The sequence below is a fragment of the Amblyraja radiata genome, unplaced genomic scaffold, assembly GCF_010909765.2.
Source record: "Amblyraja radiata isolate CabotCenter1 unplaced genomic scaffold, sAmbRad1.1.pri scaffold_540_ctg1, whole genome shotgun sequence".
In the NCBI taxonomy this organism is placed as follows: Eukaryota; Metazoa; Chordata; class Chondrichthyes; order Rajiformes; family Rajidae; genus Amblyraja; species Amblyraja radiata.
The window spans coordinates 34,521-49,879 of record NW_022630601.1 but is presented as its reverse complement, the minus strand read 5'-3'; the positions used below and the strand labels follow the sequence as shown (position 1 = coordinate 49,879).

Below are 15,359 nucleotides of genomic sequence, written 5' to 3'. Positions count from 1 at the left end.
CCCTCTCCCCCCCCCCCCCCTCTCTCCCCGTGTAGTTACCGGTCTCCGCGGCCAGTCGGTGGATATTAGTCGCGGCGACTCTCTCTCGTCATCACTTTCTGCCCCGATGGCCGCCGCTCACACCGTCCCCACCGCGTCCGCACCTGCGTACACGTCACCGCTTCCCGTGCACCCGCCTGCGCGCAACTCCACAACGTCGGCGTTTCCTGCGTATCGCGTCGGAGCTTCCCGTGTAGCCTCTCACGCTCCTGGTACCCGACGTCACCGCTTCCTGTGTAGCGCGTCCACGCTTACCGTGTACCCTCCTCCGCGCATCGGTGCACGACGTCACCGCTTCCTGTGTAGCCTCCTCCGCTCCTGTCTACTACGTGTACGCTTTCTGTGTAGTACGTCACCCCAGCCTCCTCCGCCCTGGCTGTGCGTCGCATCGTCACCGCTTCCCGTGTGCAACGTCGGTGATTCCTGTGGAGTCCTCCTCCGCGATGGAAATCAAAGATTATAAGACCTTTGATGGAAATGCGAGACCTCGTGGATTATTTACGTCCATCAATATCAGTGTAAGGGGGAGAGGAACTCTAACGTATCAGGGTCAAAGACCTTTCATTGGAAATAAAATATATTAAACACTGCTTCACTCCCATTGACTATGAAAGTCTTCTTCTTCTTCTTCTTCTTCTTCTTCTTCTTCTTCTTCTTCTTCTTCTTCTTCTTCTTCTTCTTCTTCTTCTTCTTCTTCTTCTTCTTCTTCTTCTTCTTCTTCTTCTTCTTCTTCTTCTTTCTGCCAGTATCTGGTGCAGGTCACAGCTGGTCGGGTCGGTTCAGCCAGGTCCTGGGGGCTGCACTGGGGGACGTCGTCACACTCCAGTCGGTGGGACATTGTCTGTACTGCTCCACAGCTGCATGTGTCTTCTGCCTGGTAGTTCCATGCTTTCATAAGTGCTTTGCACCTCCCCTGCTCCACTCGTAGTCTGTTGAGTGTCTTCCAGGTTGGCCATGGGAGGTCGTGCCCGCTGGCAAGGCATTCAGTCGGAGTGATTCCTCTCTCCATCCAGTCGTGGGCTCGTGTGTTGAGCTGGTTCCATTCATCTTTCCAGATGTTGGTCCTTGCTGTTTCTTTGGTTGTCTGGAGAGGTGGGACTGTCTGCAAGAAACTGGCTCTGGATTTCAGTCGGGGTAGAGGTGCTGTGTGTCCGTGCACGGGGTGCCTGGTATCGATCTCCTGTGCTCTCCGCTCGTCTTGGGCGACGATGGATCGTCTGATATGGGGGGGGGGGGGAAATACCAGCTAGGGCATAGACGCACGGGACTGGCGTTGTCTTTATGCATCCCGTGATAATGCGGCAGGTGTCGTTGAGGGCTGTGTCAACCAGTTTGGTGTGGTGGGAGCGGCTCCAGCTTAAGCACGCATATTCAGCTGTGGAGAAGCACAGGGCTAGGGCAGTTGCACGGATGGTTGGTGGATCAGCGCCCCACTTTGAGTTTACCAGTTTGCGCAGGATGTTGTTGCGAGTGTTGACCTTGGCTTTGGTGTTCTGAAGGTGGGTTTTGAAAGAGAGTGTACTGTCGAGTGTGACTCCGAGGTACACGGGGTGGAAGTGGTTGGAGAGTTTGTGGCCATCCCATGAGACGCTCAGTTGTTTTCCTGCATCTCGATTTTTAAGATGGAAGCTGCATAGTTGGGTTTTTGATGGGTTGGGTTTCAGGTGGTTGTTATTGTAGTAGGTTGTCATCTCTTGGAGGGCGCTTTCCAGGACAGACTCGATCTTCTGGAAGTTCTCCTGTTGGGTGGTGATGCAGAGGTCATCAGCATAGATGAAGCGGCGGCATTGTGGGGGAAGTGGTTGGCCGTTGGTGTAGATGTTGAATAAAGTAAGCATGCAGGTACAGTAGGCAGTGAAGAAAGCCAATAGCATGTTGGCCTTCATAACAAGAGGAGTCGAGTATAGGAGCAAAGAAGTCCTTCTACAGTTGTACAGGGCCCTAGTGAGACCACACCTGGAGTATTGTGTGCTGTTTTGGTCCCGTAATTTGAGGAAGGACATTCCTGCTATTGAGGGAGCGCAGCGTAGGGTTAATAGCAGGGCTGCCAACATTGGGTGAGAGACCAAGCCCAAGGGAGCATAGCGACGGGGGGATGAGGGTGGAGAGTGTCCCCCTCCCATTGGTACTGAACGTTTGCATTTTTCAGCTTGAAATTGTGCAATATGGTGCATACTGTAGCGAGTCTTTAACTAACACTTGAATGCAATATATATGCTTTAAATTGGATTGGAGCGTTTTTGAAAGGGGGGAGGCTGTGCGATCACTGGCCTTGGGGGTACCCGGTGAGGGAGTGGAGCAACCGAGTGAGGAGAGGGTGTGGAATAAGGGTGTCTCCCCTCCCAGGGTAGGAAGTTTATGAAATTTGATGTTTTAAAATCACGTTTTCGTGCACTGTAGAAGTATGATTTCAATGTTTTTTGTATTAAGTATTTTTAAGAGGTAACTTTTTAAGGGGTAACTTTATCCACACAAAGGGTGATGGGCGTAAGGAACAAGCTGCCAGAGGAGGTAGTTGAGGCAGGGACCATCCCAACATTTAAGAAAAAGTTAGACTGATACATGGATAGGACAGGTTTGGAGGTAGGGACCAAAAGCAGGTAGCGTAGGGTTTTTACATACAAAATGAAAACGCACCTGAAGAAAACTTTACAGCCAGATTTATCACTTCTGAGACTATCTAAAAATACCAAAGGAATCAAGAAAAAACACAAATAATGCCTTACTGTTGATGAAATGCCTAGAGCAAACGGGATAATTCCCAATATTTTCAATTCCGATATCAGCACGGCCAATGTTTACCAATCAATTTAGCTGTTGTAGTCCCTTCAGCTCTCGCTTCTATTTACCTTAATTTCGCTTCACTTTTGGAATTCTGAAGTTGGGTACGTGTCTCTCACACTTACCCCGACTTCCACAATTTTTTCAGCGCAAAATTTAAACATTTTGGCATTTTTTAACAGGTAGGAAAGTACGCGTTTCTTGCATTAATAACATATACCGGAAGATACGGATATCCTCCAGATGGATTGAGCGGCTCCGTAGGTCAAGCCCTATGACCCAGTGGCCTTACGTGCAACCCCCCTATTGAGGGAGTGTAGCGTAGGTTTACAAGGTTAATTCCCGGGATGGCTAGACTGTGATATGCTGAGAAAATTGAGCAGCTGGGCTTGTTTAGAAGGATGAGAGGGCATCTTATTGAAACATATAAGATTATTAAGGGTTTCAACACACAAGAGGCAGGAAACATGTTTCCGATGTTGGGGGAGTCCAGAATCAGGGGCCACCGTTTAAGAATAAGGGGTCGGCCATTTAGAACGGAGACAAGGAAACACTTTTTCACACAGTGAGTGGTGAGTCTGTGGCATTCTCTGCCTCAGAGGGCGGTGGGGGCCGGTTCACTGGATACTTTCAAGAGAGAGCTAGATAGGGCTCTTAAAGATAGCAGTCAGGGGATATGGGGAGAAGGCAGGAACGGGGTACTGATTGGGGATGATCAGCCATGATCACATTGAATGGCGGTGCTGGCTCGAAGGGCCGAATGGCACCTGGTGTCTACTGTCTATTGACTTCAAATGGCAGTGCTAGCAGTGAAGATGGCCGCCCTGCGCATCACTCCCTCTTACTTCAAATGGTAGTGCTAGCCAGGGCCGGCCTTAGGGGGTGCGGGGCCCAATTGGGAACAATCTTGGTGAACCCCAGATTCCCAGCCAAGTTCTGTCAGCCCAGTTATTTAGTATATATTATGAAATTGTACACTAGGGGCTATGGATTATACACTGTGTGAATCTCTCCTGCTCCCTCCCGTTTGACTGTCAGTAGCTCCGCTGGCTTCCAAACTTTACCGTAGCTGCTAATTACCATTAAACTGCATTATGTGATTGGACACAATGCCCTTGGAGACAGAAGCTGATTGGACGCGAGGAGATCTATTTGATGATTTGACGGGAATTTTAAGGCAAGCTGGTTGGTGATTGGATGGAACCCCCTTAGAGACAGCGATTGATTGGCCGCCAAATATAATTGTCAAATCTGTAACAAAATTCGCTGGTCGGTGCGAACTCAGTGGACTATCTGGTTGTATCTCCAAACTAAACAGTATAACATGCAGGGACATTCATTTAAAATTAAATTCAGTGATTATTTCACTTGATTTCTCACTGTGTTAAGCTCAATATCTGACCAATTTCGGTTTAACACGTTTGGTCTGCCGTGAGCATTTTTCTCTCCCAAAACAGTTCATACCTAGCAAACCGATCAACGAACCAGACTGCAGTTGGATGCAGTCATAGAAACATAGAAAATAGGTGCAGGAGTAGAGGCCATTCGGCCCTTCGAGCCTGCACAGCCATTCAATATGATCATGGCTGATCATCCAACTCAGTATCCTGTACCTGCCTTCTCTCCATACCCCCTGATCCCTTTAGCCACAAGGGTCACATTTAACTCCCTCTTAAATATAGCCAATGAACTGTGGCCTCAACTGCATTCTGTGGCAGCGAATTCCAGAGATTCACCACTCTCTGTGTAAAAAATGTTTTTCTCATCTCAGTCCTAAAAGATTTCCCCCTTATCCTTAAACTGTGAACCCTTGTTCTGGACTTCCCCAACATCGGGAACAATCTTCCTGCATCTAGCCTGTCCAACCCCTTAAGAATTTTGTGAGTTTCTATGAGAACCCCCCCCCTCAATCTTCAAGAGGGACAGAGGGGTAGGGAGAAGGGGGCGGGGGGGGAGAGAGGGAAGGGGGTGGGGTAGAGAGGGGGAAAGAGGCAGAAACACACACACACACACACAGAGTTTTAATATATTATATATATATATAAAATATTGGGGTCTGTTTCCCCAACGCGCGTTTGCGGGGGAGGAGGGGGTTTGCGGCATCACACTCACACTAACCACCCCACAAACACACAAGTGGGGGGAGGGGGAAGAGGGAGACGGGTGGGGAGAGGGGAGGGTGAGATGAGGAGAGAGAGGGAGGGGGAAACGGGAGAGATTTGGGAGGGAGAGGAGAGCGGGGTAGGGGAGAGAGAGGGGGATGGGTAGGGGGATGAGAGTGGGTAGTGGGAGGAGAGCGTGGAGGGCAGGAAGGGGGGGAGAGGGGTAGGGGGGTGGGAGAGGTGTAGCGGGGAGTGGTGCAAGAGAGAAAGGAAGGGGTGGGGGGAGATGAGGGTGAATAGGGGTGGGAGAGGGGACAGTGAGGGGGTGGGAGGGGAGGAGGGAGAGGGGTGAGGAGAGAGGGAGATGGAGGGGGAGAGAAGGGGGAAGAGGAGGAGGAGGAGGAGAGTGGGGTGGGGAGGGGATGAGAGGGGTGGGGGAGGGGGGAGCGAGGGGTGGGGGAAGGGGGGAGAGGGAGGAGGGGAGGAGGGAGCGGAAGGAGGAGGGAGGGGAAGGAGAGAAAGGGGGAATAGTGTGGAGGGAGGGGGAGAGTGGTAGGGGGGCGGGGGACAGTGGGATGTGATGAGGAGAGGGGTAGGGGGAGAGAGGGGAAATAGTGGTGAAGGAGGGGCGCGGGTAAGAGTGCGGAAGAGGGGCAGAGGGGTAGGGGGGATGGTGGAAGAGGGAGAGATGGCTATGGGGTAGAGGTGGGGAGAGAGAGTGGAGGGGGTTGGGGTGGGAGGGGAGGAGGGAGAGGGGTGAGGAGAGACGGAGAGGGGAGAGAGGGGGGAAAGGGAGGAGGAGAGAGGGATGAGGGAGGGGGTGAGAGAGGGTGGGGGAGTGGTAAGGGGGAAAGAGGATGGTGGAGGGGGAGAGAAGAAAGGGAGAGGAGGGAGGGAGAGGGGTAAGAGTGTGGAGGGGGGAGGGGTAGGGGGAGAGAGGGGGAAGAGTGGGGAGGGAGAGGGAAGGGAGGGGGCGAGAGAGAGGGGTGGGGGAGGAGATGGAGAGGGGGAGGAGAGAGGGGTGGGGGAGGAGAGGTGTGGGGTAGGAGGGAGGGAGATGGGGTAGGGGAGAGAGAGGGAAGAGTGTGGAGGGAGGGAGAAGGGGCGAGGGAGAGAGGGATGGGGGTGGGAGGGGGAGGAGTGGGAGAGCGGTGAGGAGGGGGGGGATAGAGAGGGGGAGGAGAGAAGGATGGGGGACGGGAGGAGAGAAGAATGGGGGAGGGGGAGAGAGGTGTGGGGGAGGGGGAGAGAGGTGTGGGGGAGGGAGATTGGGAAGGGGAGGGAGGGGAGGAGAGAGATGGGGAAGGGGAGGGAGGGGAAGAGTGTGGAGGGAGGGGGAGAGGAGTGGAAGTGGGGAGGGAGGGGGAGAGGGGTAGGGGGAGTGGTGGGTGAGGGTCAGAGGGGTAGGGGGAAGCAGTGGGGGGGGGAGAGGGGAGGGAGAGGGAGGGTTTGGGAAGGAGAGGAGTGGGGTTAGAGGGAGAGAAGTGGCAGAGTGGGTAGGGAGGGGTATGGGTAGTGATGGAAGAGGGACATAGGGGTATGGGGAACGGGGAGGGGGGAAAGAGGGTAGGGGCTGGGGAGAGAGCGATGGGTGGGAGGAGGAGGGGGAGAGGGAGGGGTGAGGAGAGGGAAACATAGAAACATAGAAATTAGGCGCAGGAGTAGGCCATTCGGCCCTTCGAGCCTGCACCGTCATTCAATATGATCATGTCTGATCATCCAACTCAGTATCCTGTACCTGCCTTCTCTCCATACCCCCTGATCCCTTTAGCCTTTCTTCATATGAAAGTCCTGATCCCAGGAATCTGGTTAACCTTCTCTGTACTCTATGGCAAGAAAGTATTTGGCAAGGGAGATGGAGAGTGGGGGAGGAGAGAGGGGTGGGGGAGGAGTAGTGAGAGGGGAGGGGGAGAGGGGGCAGAGTGTGGATGGAGGGGGAAGAGTGGGGAGTGAGAAGGGGGTTGGGGAGAGAGGGATGAGAGTGGGAGGAGGAGGGGAGGAGAGCGAGAGGGGTAGAGGAGGGAGGGGGCAAATTGTGGAGGGAGAGGGGGTGGGCGGAGAGAGGGGAAAGAGTGGGGAGGCAGAGTGGGAGGGGGAGGGTGGGAGAGAAGTAGAAGAGTGGGGAGGGGGAGAGGGAGGGAGGTGGAGAGTGGTAGGGGGGTTGTGGAAGAAGGACAAAGGGGTAGGGGGAAGGAGGTGCGAGGGGGGCGGAGAGGGGTGGGGGTGGAGAGGGAAAGGGGTGCGGGTAAGGGGAGAGAAGTGAATGTGGGGAGGCAGGGGTAAGGGAGTGGTGGAAGAGGGACAGATGGGTAGGGGGATGGAGGCGGGGGGAGAGAGAAGGGGGCGGAAGAGAGGGAAGGGGTGGGGGAGGGAGGGTTGAGGGTGGGAGGAGGAGGGGGAGAGGAGGAGTGGTGAGGAGATGGAGAGGGGGAGGAGAGAGGGGTGGGGGAAGGTAGGAGAGAGGGAAGGGGAGAGGGGAAGGAGGCGAGGAGGGTGATGGGGTAGGGGGTAGAGGGGGAAGAGTGTGGATGGAGGGGGAAGAGTGTGGAGGAGGAAAGGGTGGGGAGAGAGGGAAGGGGTTGGGGGACGGAAGGGGGTGGGGGAGGGACGTGGGGAAGAGAGGGAAGGGGTGGGGGAGGGAAGGGTGGAGAAGGCAGGGGGAAATGGAAGGAGGGTGGGGGAGAGATGGATGGGGGTGGGAGGAGGAGGGGGTGGAGAGGGAGAGGGGTGGGAAGAGGGAGAGGGATGGGGGGCAGGAGAGGAGGGTGATTAGGGAGGGGAGGGAGGTAGAAGAGGGGAGGGAGGGGAGGAGGGAGAGGGGTGGGAGGGAAGGAGGGAGAGGGGTGAGGAGAGAGCGAAATGGAGAGGGGGGAGAGAGGGAAGAATGGGAGAATGAGAGTGGGTTGGGGGAGGCGATGTGAGGGGTGGGGGAAGGGGAGAGAGGGAGATGGGAGGGGAAGGAGGAGGGAGAAGGGGAAGGGGAGAGAGTGGGAAGAGTGTGGAGGGAGGGGGGGAGTGGGATGGGAAGGGGAGAGGGGTAGGGGTGAGAGGGGAAATAGTGGTGAGGGAGAGGGGAGGGTAAGAGTGCGGAAGAGGGGCATATGGTTAGGGGGAGTGGTGGAAGAGGCAGCGATGGGTAGGGGGAGAGGTGGGATGAGAGGGGTGAGAGGGTCGTGGGGGTTGGGGAGGGAGGGGAGGAGGGAGAGGGGAGAGAGGGGGGAAAGGGAGGAAAGGGAGGAGGAGAGAGGATTGCGGGAGGGGGTGAGAGAAGGTGGCGGGAGGGGGGAAAGGTTGGGGGAGGGGGAGAGGAGAGAGGGAGGGGAGGTTGGAGGAGAGGGAGCATGTAGAGGGGGAAGAGTGCAGAGGGAGGGGGAGAGGGGTAGGGGGAGAGAGGGGGAAGAGTGTGGAGGGAGGGGGAGAGCGGAGAGAGGGGGTTGAGTGGGGAGGGAGAGGGATTGGAGGGGGGAAGAGAGAGGGGTGGGGAGGGAGATGGGTGGGGGATGGGCGGTGGGGGGAGATAAGTGGAAGAATTGGGAGTGAGGGGGAGAGGTGTCGGGGTGAGTGGTGGAAGTGTAAGAGAGGGAGGGGGAGAGGGGCAGAGGGAGTAGTGAAAGAGGGACAGAGGGGTAGGGGGAGGGTTGGGGGAGAGTGTGGAGGGAGGGGGCAGGGAGGGGGGAGAGAGGGGTGCGGGAGGGAGAGCGGTGAGGTAAGGGGGAGAGAAGGGGACGAGTGGGGAGGGAGGGGGAGAGGGGTAGGGGGCTGGTGGAAGAGGGACATGGGTAGGGGCGGGGGAAGAGATGGAGGGTGTGGAGCGAGAGTGAAGGGAGTGGGGGAGAGAGGGATGGGAGGGTTGAGGAGAGGGAGATGAAGAGGGAGGAGGAGAGAGGGGCGGGGGAGGGATGGGGGAGGGGGGAGAGAGGGTGGGTGAAATGGGGAGAGGGGGGAGGAGGAGGAGGAGGAGGAGGAGGAGGAGTGGAGGGGAGGGAAGGGAAAGAGGAGGGAGAGGGGGTAGAGTGTGAAGTGAGTGGGAGAGTGGTAGGGGGGCGGGGGAAGAGTGGGATGGGAGGGGGAGAGGCTTGGGGGGTGAGAGGGGCTAGAGTGGGGAGGGAGAGTGGGAGGGGGTAGGGAGTAGGAAAGTGGAAGTGTGGGGAGGGTGGGAGCGGGAGAGAGGTAGGGGGTAGAGGGGGAAGAGTGTGGATGGAGGGGGAAGAATGGGGAGAGGGAAGGGGGTGGTGGTAGGGGGTTGGGGAGAGGAAGGAGAGGGAGAGGGGGAGGAGAGGGGTGGGGCCGGGAGGAGAGAGGGATGTGGAGGGGGAGAGAGGTGTGGGGGAGGGTGGGAGGGAGGAATGGAGGGAGAATGGGTAGGGGAGGGAGGGTGATGAGTGTGGAGGGAGGGGGAGGGGGGTGGGGGTGAGAGAGTGGAAAGAGTGGGGAGGGAGAGTGGGTGGGGAGGGCGGGGAGAGAAGTGGAAGAGTGGGGAGGGTGGGAGGGGGAGAGGGGTAGGGGGAGTGGTGGAAGAGAGACAGGGGGAGTGTTGGAAGAGGGACAGAGGGGTAGGAGGAAGGGGGCGGGGGAAGAGAGGGAAAGGGGTGATTTAGAGAGGGAAGGGGGTGGGGAAGAGAGGGATGGGAGAGGGAGAGCGGTGAGGAGAGGGAGATGGAGAGGGAGTTGGAGAGGGGGAGGAGAGAGGGTTTGGGGGAGGCGAGGAGAGAGGGGAGGGGGAGAGAGGTGTGGGGGAGGGAGGAGGGAGGCGAGGAGGGAGTTGGGGTAGGGCGGCTGAGTGTAGATGGAGGGGGAAGAGTGGGGAGGGTGAAGGGGGTGGGTGAGAGAGGGAAAGGGGTGGGGGAGGGAAGAGGAGTTGGGGGCAGGGGTGGGGAAGAGAGGGAAGGGGTGGGGGAGGGAAGGGGGTGGGGGAGACAGGGATGGGGTGGGAGGATGAGGGGGAGGAGAAGAAGAGGGATGAGGTGAGGGAGATGGAGAGGGGGAGGAGAGTGGGATGGGGAGGGGGAGAGATGGATGGGGAGGGGAAGAGAGGTGTGGGGGAGGGGGGGAGGGATGGGGAGGGAGGGGAGGAGGGAGGTGATAGGGGAGGGAGGAGTAAGAGTGTGGAGGGAGGGGGAGAGGGGTGGGGGGAGAGAGTGGAAATAGTGGGGAGGGAGAGTGGAAGGGGAGGGGTAGGGACAGTTCATCTGTTCCCCATTCCCTATAACCCCCAATCCTCTTTCTCTATTCCCACACACGTGATGACGCGATTCGACAGAGGCTGCGGGGATGGGTGGAGGGGCTGGTGCTGGGGCTGCTGCAAAGGCATATGTAAATGGTTCCATTCCGATTGGACATCTGTGAGCATTGGGCATTATGACATCACACGATGGAACGTTCATCAACATTCTATGGGTGAGAAGCTGTTTTGTTTTTTTTAATTGGGGGGGGGAAGAGAAGGATTTTATTAAAAATGTGTACATAAACACGACGAAATTTATTCAGGAGCGGATACTTGGAATGAAAAGAGAAATCTCTACCGAAATTGAAAGAATCTGGGCGTTTCTGCGTCTGGTGTTGGCGTAGCAACGAATCACAGGCTGGCAGCCACAAGTCAGGCAGAAACACACACACACACACACACAGCCAGCCGGCAGCCACAGAGATAGATAGATAGATAGATAGATAGATAGATAGATAGATAGATAGATAGATAGATAGATAGATAGATAGATAGATAGATAGATAGATAGATAGATAGATAGATAGATAGATAGATAGATAGATAGATAGATAGATAGATAGATAGATAGATAGATAGATAGATAGATAGATAGATAGATAGATAGATAGATAGATAGATAGATAGATAGATAGATAGATAGATAGATAGATAGATAGATAGATAGATAGATAGATAGATAGATAGATAGATAGATAGATAGATAGATAGATAGATAGATAGATAGATAGATAGATAGATAGATAGATAGATAGATAGATAGATAGATAGATAGATAGATAGATAGATAGATAGATAGATAGATAGATAGATAGATAGATAGACAGACAGACAGACAGACAGACAGACAGACAGACAGACAGACAGACAGACAGACAGACAGACAGACAGACAGACAGACAGACAGACAGACAGACAGACAGACAGACAGACAGACAGACAGACAGACAGACAGACAGACAGACAGACAGACAGACAGATAGATAGATAGATAGATAGATAGATAGATAGATAGAGCTTAGATCTGTTTGGTCCATTAACTCGCAGGCAGCTTTTTAAGTGGACATTTTGATTACTTTCCATTCTACCATGGAGATATAAATTCTACTAGACTAAGTGTGACCCGATGGGTCCCATGTTCACACGGAAGGGCTGGTCACCTGACACAATATTCCACCTCTCCTTCCAGTGGGGGTGGGGGGGGCTTTCTGGAGTGCTGGTATGGGTTCTTGGGGTGGCAGCTCAGTCCCTCAAGCCTGATCTGCTGGCAGCTCACTCACAGCTGGTGGGCTGGCAGTTGACATGACTATTCCTTGAAATTCCATTTCAAGCAGGGTGCAAGGCCACCAAATTCAAATCCACGTTCCTACCATTTCAAGTAGGGTGCAAGGCCACCAAATTCAAGTGCAGTTTCCAACCACTTCAAGCAGGGTGCAAGGCCACCAAATTCAAGTGCAGTTTCATAGCACTTCAAGCTGGATCCAAGGCCACCAAATTCAGTTCAGTTTCCAACCACTTCAAGCAGGGTGCAAGGCCACCAAATTCAAATGCAGCTTCATACCATTTCATGCAGGGTGAAACAACCATAAAATCACACAAAACACCAAACGCACAGATCAGTAGACATTCAGTGTGTTCAGTTGATTCACACCTCGGACAGAGTTATGACCTCTCACTCCCCCATCATGCAGAGACTGAGCCACACACACACTTCCGGGTTTTATAATCCCTACCCCTCCCATCGGAAAAGGTGTGGCTTTCAGGGCGTGATTGACAGGAGTGAGATCTCAACATTTTTTAAACACTAATAACACTTTTATTTTTCATTGATGGGAAGAATTCTCTGCACCTGCTCAGCGAAGGGAGGACTGAGTAAGATGGTCAAAAATCACAGCCGCAAGTGGTAGCATTTTATCTAAAATCAATATACAGTGCAAACAGGAAGTAAGTGCATTTGCAGTAGTGCCTTTTAACTTCAAGCCAAAGCACCCAAGAGGCCATTTGCAGTAAGTAGTGCCTTTCAACTTCAAGCCAAAGCACCCAAGCCACCATTTGCAGTAAGTGGTGCCTTTCAACTTCATGCCACCATTTGCAGTAAGAAGTGCTTTTCAACTTCAAGCCAAAGCACCAAAGCCACCATGTGCAGTAAATAGTGCAACTTCAAGCCAAAGCACCCAAGCCACCATTTGCAGTAAATAGTGCAACTTCAAGCCAAAGCACCCAAGTCACCATTTGCAGTAAGTAGTGCCTTTCAACCTCAAGCCAAAGCACCCAAGCCGCCATTTGCAGTAAGTAGTGCCTTTCAACTTTAAGCAAAGCACCCAAGCCATCATATGCAGTAAGTGGTGCCTTTCAACTTCAAGCCAAAGCACCCAAGCCACCATTTGCAGTAGTGCCTTTTAAATTCAAGCCAAAGCACCCACGCCGCCATTTGCAGTAAGTAGTGCCTTTCAACTTCAAGCCAAATCACCCAAGCCACCATTTGCAGTAAGTAGTGCCTTTCAATTTCATGCCACCATTTGCAGTAAGAAGTGCCTTTCAACTTTAAACCAAAGCTCCCAAACCACCATTTGCAGTAAGTAGTGCCTTTCACCTTTAAACCAAAGCCCCAAAGGCACCATTTGCAGTAAGTAGTGCCTTTCAACTTCAAGCCAATGCACCCAAGCCATCATTTGCAGTAAGTAGTGCCTTTCAACTTCAAGCCAAAGCACCCAAGCCACCATTTACAGTAAGTAGTCCCTTTCAACTTCAAGCAAAGCACCCACGCCACCATTTGCAGTAAGTAGTGCCTTTCAACTTCATACCACCATTTGCAGTAAGTAGTTCCTTTCAATTTCAAGCAAAGCACCCAAGCCACCATTTGCAGTAAGTAGTGCCTTTCAACCTCAAGCCAAAGCACCAAGCCATCATTTGCAGTAAGTAGTGCCTTTCAACTTCAAGCCAAAGCACGCAAGCCACCATTTGCAGTAAGTAGTGCCCTTCAACTTCAAGCCAAAGCACCCAAGCCACCATTTGCAGTAAGTAGTGCATTTCAACTCAAGCCAAAACACCCATGCCACAATTTGCAGTAAGTAGTGCCTTTCAACTTCAAGCCAAACCTCCCAAGCCACCATTTGCAGTAAGTAGTGCCTTTCAACTTTATACCAAGGCCCCCAAGACACCATTTGCAGTAAGTCATCATAATCATTAATAGCTATCTGCACATTCAACTCATCCACCTTATTACAAATGCGCCTTGCATTGAGACACAAAGCCTTCGGGTTTGTTTTTACAACGCTCTTACCCCTTATACAATTATGTTGAAAAGTGGCCCTTTTTGATTTTTCCCTGGATTTGTCTGCCTGCCACTTTTACTTTTCACCTTGCTACCTATTGCTTCTACCCACATTTTACACCCTCTGTCTCTCTGCTCACACATTTAGGAACCCCGCCACCTCTTATTCTCTGTTTATTATTTTGTCTTCTTTCCCCCCTACATGTTGGGTCTGAGTGCTTCCCTTCTCTGCCTCCTGCCTCACACGCTGTCTACTAGCTTTCTCTATTTGAGTCCATCCCCCCAGCCGTTCTAGTTTAAAGTCTCCCCAGTAGCCTTTGCAAATCTCCCCGCCAGGATATTGGTCTCCCTCGGGTTCAAGTGCAACCCATCCTTTTTGTACAGGTCACACCGTCCCCAAAATAGGTCCCAATGATCCAGAAACATGAATCCCTGCCCACTGCACCAGTCCTTCAGCCACGCATTTATCCTCCACCTCGCTGTCGCGTTCGAGCTGCTGCTCCAGGTTCCTACTCTCGCTGTCACGTGGCACAGGCAGTAATCCCGAGATTGTTACCTTTGCGGTCCTTCTCCTTCACTCTCCTCCTAACTCCCTAAATTCTCCTTTCAGAACCTCTTCTCTTTTTCTACCTATGTCATTGGTACCTATATGTACCACGACCTCGGGCTCCTCTCCCTCCCATTTCAGGATATCTTGAACACGTTCAGACACATCCCAGACCCTGGCACCGGGGAGGCAAATAACCATCCGTGTCTCCCGTTTTCGTCCACAGATTCGCCTGTCTGACCCCATAACTATAGAGTCCCCTATTACTAATGCCCTCCTCTTCTTTTCCTTACCCTTCTGAGCAACAGGACCGGTCTCTGTAACGGAGGCCTGGCCTCTGTTGCTACCCCCAGGTAGGCTGTCCCCCCCAACAGTACTCAAACAGGAGTACTTATTGTCAAGGTGTACAGACACCGGGGTACTCTCTAGTCCCTGCCTCTGCCCCTTGCTCCTCCTAACCGTGACCCACTTGACTGCCTGCTGTGGTCTTGGGGTGACCACCTTTCTGTAACTCCTCTCTCTGACTTCTTCGCTCTCTCTGACCAGACGGAGGTCATCGAGTTGCTGCTCCAGGTTCCTAATGCGGTCCCTTAGGAGCCCCATCTCGACGCACCTGGCGCATATGTGGACGTCTGGAAGGCTATCAGATTCCTTGACTTCCCACATCTGACATCCAGAACAGTAAACTGCCCTGGGCCTCATTCTCCCCCCTTACCTAGAATACAACACAATACAAATTACAATGCAATACAATACAATACAATACAAACTGCTGGAAGAAATCAGCAGGGTTCTGACTCCCAGTCAGCTGCTCCCTCTTGTCTGCTTCCACCAATCAGCGGCTTCCTCAAGCCCACTTATTTTGAAATGCGAACGTTGCAGATTTGGGTTCCGCTCCTCCCTCTGCGACCGTTCCAACGGCTCCTGGGCCTCTGTAAAAATCAAGCCCCACGCTCGTGTTTTAACTCTACCGCTCGGATGTTGCTCCTCCCTCTGCGACCGCTCCAACGGCTCCTGGGCCTCTGTAAAAATCAAGCCCCACGCTCGGGTTTTAACTCTACCGCTCGGATGTTGCTCCTCCCTCTGCGACCGCTCCATCGGCTCCTGGGCCTCTGTCCTCATGTGCCTCATGTGCCACCATCTGATACCAGATGTTATAATTGAGACAAACGCCCAATCATATCTGCCATAGATGTCCCAAATCATCCGACAAGACGTAACCCACAGACTTGGCTTTGACTTTGCCCCGATGCGGGGTTGTCAGGCTGCTCCATTCAGCAGCCGACCGGGACTAGCTGTGCAGATCGGTGCTCTGTTGGTATCATCTTTATACTTACCAGACAGGTTGCACCTGCTAGTGACTCCGAGTCCTTATTCCCATCTAGAGCCCCA

The 15,359-nt window shown here is 53.5% G+C and overlaps 1 long non-coding RNA gene across 1 annotated transcript in view; it reads left to right on the top strand.

Annotated features, from left to right (window-relative positions):
- LOC116970121 overlaps positions 1 to 14,649 on the top strand; it is a 16,056-nt gene extending 1,407 nt beyond the window's left edge. Inside the window, exons 2-3 of the long non-coding RNA XR_004411019.1 lie at positions 3,485 to 3,486; positions 14,615 to 14,649. This is a non-coding gene — a long non-coding RNA (uncharacterized LOC116970121). The remainder of the gene's footprint in view (positions 1 to 3,484; positions 3,487 to 14,614) is intronic.
- The last annotated feature ends 710 nt before the right edge of the window (positions 14,650 to 15,359 follow it).